This window comes from Primulina huaijiensis, chromosome 6, assembly GCF_012295235.1.
Source record: "Primulina huaijiensis isolate GDHJ02 chromosome 6, ASM1229523v2, whole genome shotgun sequence".
NCBI lineage: Eukaryota > Viridiplantae > Streptophyta > Magnoliopsida > Lamiales > Gesneriaceae > Primulina > Primulina huaijiensis.
In genome coordinates, this window is record NC_133311.1 from 6,611,416 (window position 1) to 6,618,706 (window position 7,291).

The following is a 7,291-nucleotide window of genomic DNA, read 5'->3' on the forward strand; positions in this document are numbered from 1 at the left end:
AGCTTTGGGAACGAAATTGGGTTTTAGCACTGCGTATCATCCTCAAAGTGACGGTCAATCATAAAAGGTTATCCAAATTCTTGATGATATGCTAAGAGCTTGTACAATTGATTTCCCGGGAAGTTGGTATTACAAGTTGCCTCTTGTCGAGTTCACGTATAATAATAGCTACCAGTCTTCAATCGGCATGGCATCTTATGAAGCTTTATACGAAAGAAAGTGCCGTTCTCCTTTGTATTGGGAAGAGGTAGGTGAAAGAAAGATGTTGGGCCCGAAGTTGGTTCAACAGACAGCCGATGTTGTGGCATTGATCCAAGAAAGAAAGAGGACCGCTCAGTCTCGACAGAAGAGTTATGCCGATGTTCTGCGACGACCTTTAGCATTCGAGGTTGGTGTTCATGTATTTATCAAAATACCTCCTCTCAAGGGATTTATGCGATTTGGCAAGAAAGGTAAGCTAAGTCCTCGATACATTGGGCCGTTCGAGATTCTTGATATGATTGGAGAATAGCCTATCGTCTTGCATTGCCACGGGACTTGGATCGAGTTCACAACGTATTTCATGTTTCAATGCTACGTAAGTACCTTTTTTATCCCTCTAATGTTCTTCGGTACAACTCATTGGATCTATGAGATGAAGGGACCGTACTGTACGCTAACCATAATAGAATGGTTCTTGCGGGCACTATCATTTGATACCTAGAGAATCATGTAAGCGATGCTGCTAGGCGTTTAACATGATTGGTTGGGTACTATCAGACTTGAGTTTTGACGTTCTTGTTATCAAGGAGTTGATAATTAAGAATGGAGCAATTGGGGTAGGCTCGTATAAGGACATGTTCAGTTCGAATCACATGGAGATGTGAACCCACGGCTAGTTGTATCAATGAACAATTGAGGGCGCCACACAAGTGCTAGCTTTCTAGATCCCGTTGAAAAGTAAATAGTTCAATGTGTTGAACGGCTTATAAAGGAGTTTATAAGCGTAAGGAAAAATAGAAGTATGACTTCTATAAGAAGAATGTAACTTTAAATTTAAGGAAGTGTTCCTATGTTAAAAGTTGGCCAAACAAATAATGTATTTGAAAATTGTGATTTTCATAAACATTATTATGGACTAAATTAAATTAATTCAAGTGTTGAATTAATTAAACACTAGTGGGCCTAGTAGAGTCCAAATAATTATATTAATTCAAGTGTTGAATTAATTAAATAACATTGGGCCGTGTAGAGTACAATTAGAAATAATTATTAAACTAGTGGGCTTGAGTAAAATCAAGTAAAGTTTAATTGAGCTCAAATTAGTTTGAGATATTTAAATTTAAGTCCATGGGTTTTTAATTGTTAAATAACACAAATAGATTTGCATGCATGGGAGGTGAAAGGTTGAGAGACAACTTTTTGTATAACCAAGGCTTGGCATGCACCTTTTTGCTTTACCTTTTTCCACAACCAAGAAAAGTCTTCCTCCCTTGTCTCCAAAAACATGCCTTGGCCGAAATTTAGCATCACTTTTCTCCTTCATTTTTTCTCAATTTTATTCTTCAATTGTTAAGAAAACAATATACTTCTCTTTGAAAAATACCTTACATTTTCTAGTGTAAGTATAATGTGGTTCTAGCTAATTGGTGGTGGGCCTAATTTTGAAGCAAGGAGAGCTTGAAGATTAGTCATCCTTTCAAGAGCTAAGTTGTTTACAACTTGGTTGGAGCCATTACATCAATCTTTGAGATTGATAGGTAATTTTCTAAACACCCTATGTATGACATATTGTGTTTTTGTATTTGCCACACATTCTAGGCATGAGGTGTTCGAATTTCTTGTTGAAAAACAAATTTTGAAATTCCTTTGCGCATTTGAACACCTTATTCAATCCCCTTTCAAGTATTAAGATGAAAATTCCTTCGTTCCATGGGAAATCTGACCCGGAGACATATTTAGAATGGGAAAACAGGGTAGAGTTCGTGTTTGAATGTCACAACTACTCCGAACAAAAGATGGTTAGGTTGGCGGTGGAATTTCTAGACTATGCTCTCATTTGGTGGGATCAACTAGTGACCACTAGGAGGAGGTATAATGAGAGACCCATTGAAACTTGGGATGAGATGAAGAGGGTCATGAGGAAGAGGTTTGTTCCCAATCACTATTATAGGGAGATGTTTAAGAGGCTACAAACTTTGAGGCAAGGGGTAAAGAGTGTTGAGGACTACTATAAGGAGATGGAAGTAGTCATGATTAGAGCCAATATAGAGGAGGATAGTGAGGCGACCATGGCACGTGTTCTTTGTGGTTTGAACAGGGAAATTCAAGATCAAGTGGAGCTTCGGCACTACTTGGATCCAGACGAGATGGTGCAAATGGCCATAAAAGTGGAGCAACAACTCAAGAGGCGAGGAGTTGGTCGCACCAACCAAACTGGGGGTTCGTCATCTTCTTGGATATCAAATGTGGTGAAACGTGAGGAGAATAAGGTAGTGACCAAGCCCAGGATTGAGACCAAACAAGAGGCACCTAAACAAGGAGTGCAAGGTAAATATGAAACTCCTCTTAATCGATCTTGAGATGTTAAATGTTTTAGATGTCAAGGGCTAGGTCATATTTCTAGTGAATGTCCTAATAAAAGGATAATGATTTTAATTGACTATGGTGAATATGAATCTCATAGTGAGGGTGATGATGATGAGATGCCTGCATTAGAGGATCCTAATGATGGGTATGAGGCGGTTGTAGGTGAAGCACTGTGACTAGGCGAATCATGAGTGCCCAAGTCAAGGAGGAGGAGACCAACCAAAGAGAGAATTTGTTCCATACTAGGTGTTTTGTAAATCAAAAAGTTTGCAATCGAATCATAGATGGGGGAGTTGTACTAATGTGGCTAGTGTTGAGATGGTGGAGAAATTTAGTTTACCTATATTAAAGCATCCTCAACCATATAGGCTTCAATGGTTGAATGATTGTGCGGAAGTTAAGGTTACAAAACAAGTGCTAGTGCCTTTTTCTATTGGGAAGTATGTGGATGAGGGCTTATGTGATGTGGTACCCATGCATGCTTGTCATATCTTGCTGGGTAGGCCGTGGCAATATGATAGGCGGGTGACACATGATGGGTTAAAAGAATAGGTACTCATTTGTATTGAAGAAGGAACCTATTGTATTACTTCATTTGTCCCCAAAGCAAGTGTTGGAGGACTATTTGAAAAAAAAGAAGAGAGATGAGGCCGAAAAAAAAAGTGAACTAAAAAGTGAGATGGTCTTTGAAAATAAACATGAAATGGCTGAAAGAATGAGTGATCAAAAGAGTGAAACGACCATACAAAAGAAAAATGAGAGGAAAGAAAATTTGAGAAAAGAACATGAGAGGAAAGAGGCCCAAAAGAAATCATATATGGCCCAAAAGAGTGAGTTGAAGCAATTGATGCACACGCATGAACCACTTGTGTTTATTCTTTATAAAGAGATCCTCTTTAACACAAGTGATATAGCCGGGTCTCTTCCGAGCATTGTTGTTTCACTTTTGCAGGAATTTGACAATATATTTCCGGAGGAGCTACCTCAAGGACTACCACTGTCACACCCTTACTCTATACTTAGCATAATTACCATAATCAAAATAGGGTTTGACTGATATAACTTAGTATAAAGCAAATCAAACAAGGGGCATCACTTTGATGGTTTATAAAAATTTTTGCATGATGTTCCTACATTCTTGTAAAAACAAAAAACTCAACTCAAGCAACAACATCAAGCCTATTTTCATACACAACCATACACCATATTGTTATACATATACATATTCTCATATACAAGCATACTTTGTATCATCATAAACATCGTAACATCGTAAAACTTGCTCAAACACTGACATATTTTGATATGAATCTAGCCAGCCACTATGCGTTCCAAGAACCAATCTTGAGAGGACGCTTGACGATGTTGAATGTTGTCCTTCATCCAACCAATGAAAGCTTGGAAACAAGGCTCAAGGGGTTCGGGTCCCATAACAATCAAGTAGAGGATGAATTGGAAGAGTGCGTCTTAGCGCGTCGCGGGAAGCGCCTCGCGCCCGAGCGGTCACATTCTACCGCCCGAGCGCGAGCATTTTCGAGAAATATTTTAATTTCTGATTTTAGAGTTTTAATTATTTTTGCAACTAGATATTGTTATCTTTATATATGCAATTTTCTATATCTAGGTTTTAGTTATCTATATTTAAGCTAGAATACCATGTAAACAAAAAAACTTTGGTTCATTATTGATGTGATATCAAATTGTGAGATTTTCTCTCAACTGAAAGCGAGAGCTTTTATACACTTCGGTGTTTTCAAAATCAAACTTTCAAAGATGGATTCTTTTGTTCTTTCGTCTATCGATTTTCACGAGGGTTGCAAAGGACGGGTTCTTTGGAGGTTCTCTTGAACGCGATTGTTTCTTTCGTTGATTAGTTGTTGCTAGACCGCGTGATCTAGAGGCGATTATCACACCTATCAATTACTTGTTTCAAAGGTCGGGACAAATCAAAGATCTCGTGGGCGGGATCGTATCATATTTTAGTACAGTACATATGCGGAAGCTATACATTAATAAGTCCCGGTTCTTGTCAAGGTGAGGCACGTCACAAGCATCCATTGGCGAACCGGCATCCGACGTCTCTTCACTACCTGACCCTGTAATACATGAGCTACGTGAGTTTATAAAACTCAATAAGTTGGCACTTGTACGTATCAATATGCGTTGAAGGAAAATACATATCAAGTCGTGATCAACAATGAATTCGTTAAACCATGTCATACCATAGTATATATTCATGTTCAATTTTGTATTTGAGCCTCATTAGTTGACCTGTACTACCGTGCTTGCTTTATTATATAGCTACTACTGTGTTGGACGTCAGGGAGCAACCTTTGGCAACCCCACGCCCCATGAACATATATTGGCCAATAGGTTTGGTGGACTTAAAACCACCCATGATGTCAACAAGCTCTATATCATGTAAAAATCAATCATTTTCTCTTCATGTTTATGTTCATGTTTATAACATAGCACCCATCATCAATATTCATGAGTTTCTTACATATTTAATGCATAACAATGGAATATGGTGCTATGTTTTCATGAATAAGATACTAACAATGTACATGTAGAAATAATCAATGGGAAGTATTTGAAATCATAATATTACTCACGTATTACTTCAATAACATGCCAACATACAGTCCAAGCGTACAAATACTTGTTTGATACGATGTTTCTCGCTCCTATACTGTCAAATATATCAATAATTCAGTCACTATTGCTTATACTAGGTGAAAGTTACCCCTTTACATGTAGAACAACTAAAAGAGAAGAAAACTTACACCCTTAGGAAGTTCTTGGGATGAAGAACTAAGTTCTAACCTCAAAATGATGAAAGAAATGAAGAAAGGGGCTTTTGGAAGAAAATTTCTTGGTTTCCTCTCGAGCTTTGCTGTGAAAAGGGTTGAAAAACTTATGGAAGTGCTTAGAAAAGTCAAAACTTATCTTCTTATATATAAGGCGGCGCTCGGGCTGTAATTTTCTACCGCTCGAGCGCACCTATTCTGCCTCTGCGCACTACATTATCAAAGATCGCTCTTGAAATGGCTCTTCCATTCATAATCTGAAAAAGTGGTAAACATAAAAGTTGTAGCCCTATGTTATGCTCATTCTCCTAACATTTGTTAGTGACGGAATGACGGTATACACGACACACTTGGAGGCACTTTTGGATTGTCTTCCACAATGATTTGGACAAAATCCAAAACATGAAAGTTGTTGCATTATATCTTAGCTTTCTAATGGTGATAGCCTCACTCAATTTGGATCAATATTCAAATCATTATGCTAAAACTCGTAAAAACTACCATAATTTCATCTCATTTCCTATCAACTTCCTTACCCTACTTCTACCTACACATCTTACTATCACTATTTTAACACATATTCATTCATAATAAACCATGGACAACATAAAAATCATGTTCAATCTCAATATCGATACTTCAATCAACATGTAAAACATAATGAAGCAAATAACTACATAATAAATGACATAAACGTATTATTATCATTTGTACGAGTAACCGGGCATTACAACCACCATTGAGGGGAATTGAGCACCAAATTGATTTGGTACTCGGGAGTGCTTTGTCGAATCCCCCAGCTTATAGAAGCAATCCGGAGGAGACTAAAGAACTTCAATGGCAGGTAAGTAAGTTGTTAGATAGGGGTTTTGTGCGTAAGTCCATGTCACCTTGTGTTATACGTGTTTTACTAGTTCCTAAGAAAGATGACTCATGGCATATGTGTGTAGATTGTAGGGCAATCAATAACATAACCATTAAATATATGCATCCTATACCTAGACTAGATGATATGTTTGACGAGTTTCATGGTGCATCTATTTTCAGCAAAATTGATTTGAAAAATGGTTATCATCAAATTAGGATGAGGGAAGGTGATGAGTGGAAAACTGCTTTAAAACCAAGTATGGGTTGTATGAGTGGATGGTCATGCCTTTTGGCTTAACTAACGCTCCTAGCACCTTTATAAGGTTAATGCATACATAGGAAAATTTGTTGTAGTTTACTTTGATGATATCCTAGTGTGTAGCAAAAACTTGGATGAGCATGTTAATCACTTGATACTTGTGCTAATCACACTAAGGGCTGAAAATGTATATGCTAACTTAAAGAAATGTGATTTTTGTCCAAGCAAACTTGTCTTCCTTGGTTTGGTGGTAAGCTCACAGGGGATACAAGTAGATGAAGACAAGGTAAGTTCTATTCGGGATTGGCCATCGCCTACTACTGTTGGTCAAGTCCGAAGTGTTCATGGTCTTGCAAGCTTCTCTAGGAGGTTTGTAAAAGATTTTAGCACACTGGCAGCACCAATGACAGCGGTGATTAAGAAGAACGTTTCATTCCCTTGGGGCGAGGAGCAAGCGAAGTCCTTTAATATTATCAATCAAAAATTAATTAATGCTCCTTTACTTGTTTTACCTAATTTTGCTAATACTTTTGAAACTGAATGTGATGTTTCAGGTGTAGGTATTGGTGGTGTGTTGATGCAAGCAGGACGGCCGGTGGCATATTTTAGTGAAAAACTTAATGTAGCAGCGCTTAACTATCCGACATATGACAAGGAGCTCTATGCACTTGTGAGGACTCTTGAGACGTGGCAGCACTACTTGAGGCCTAGGGAGCTTGTGATTCATACGGATCATGAATCCTTAAAGCATCTTAAGGGGCAGCAGAAGTTGAACGAGAGACATGCC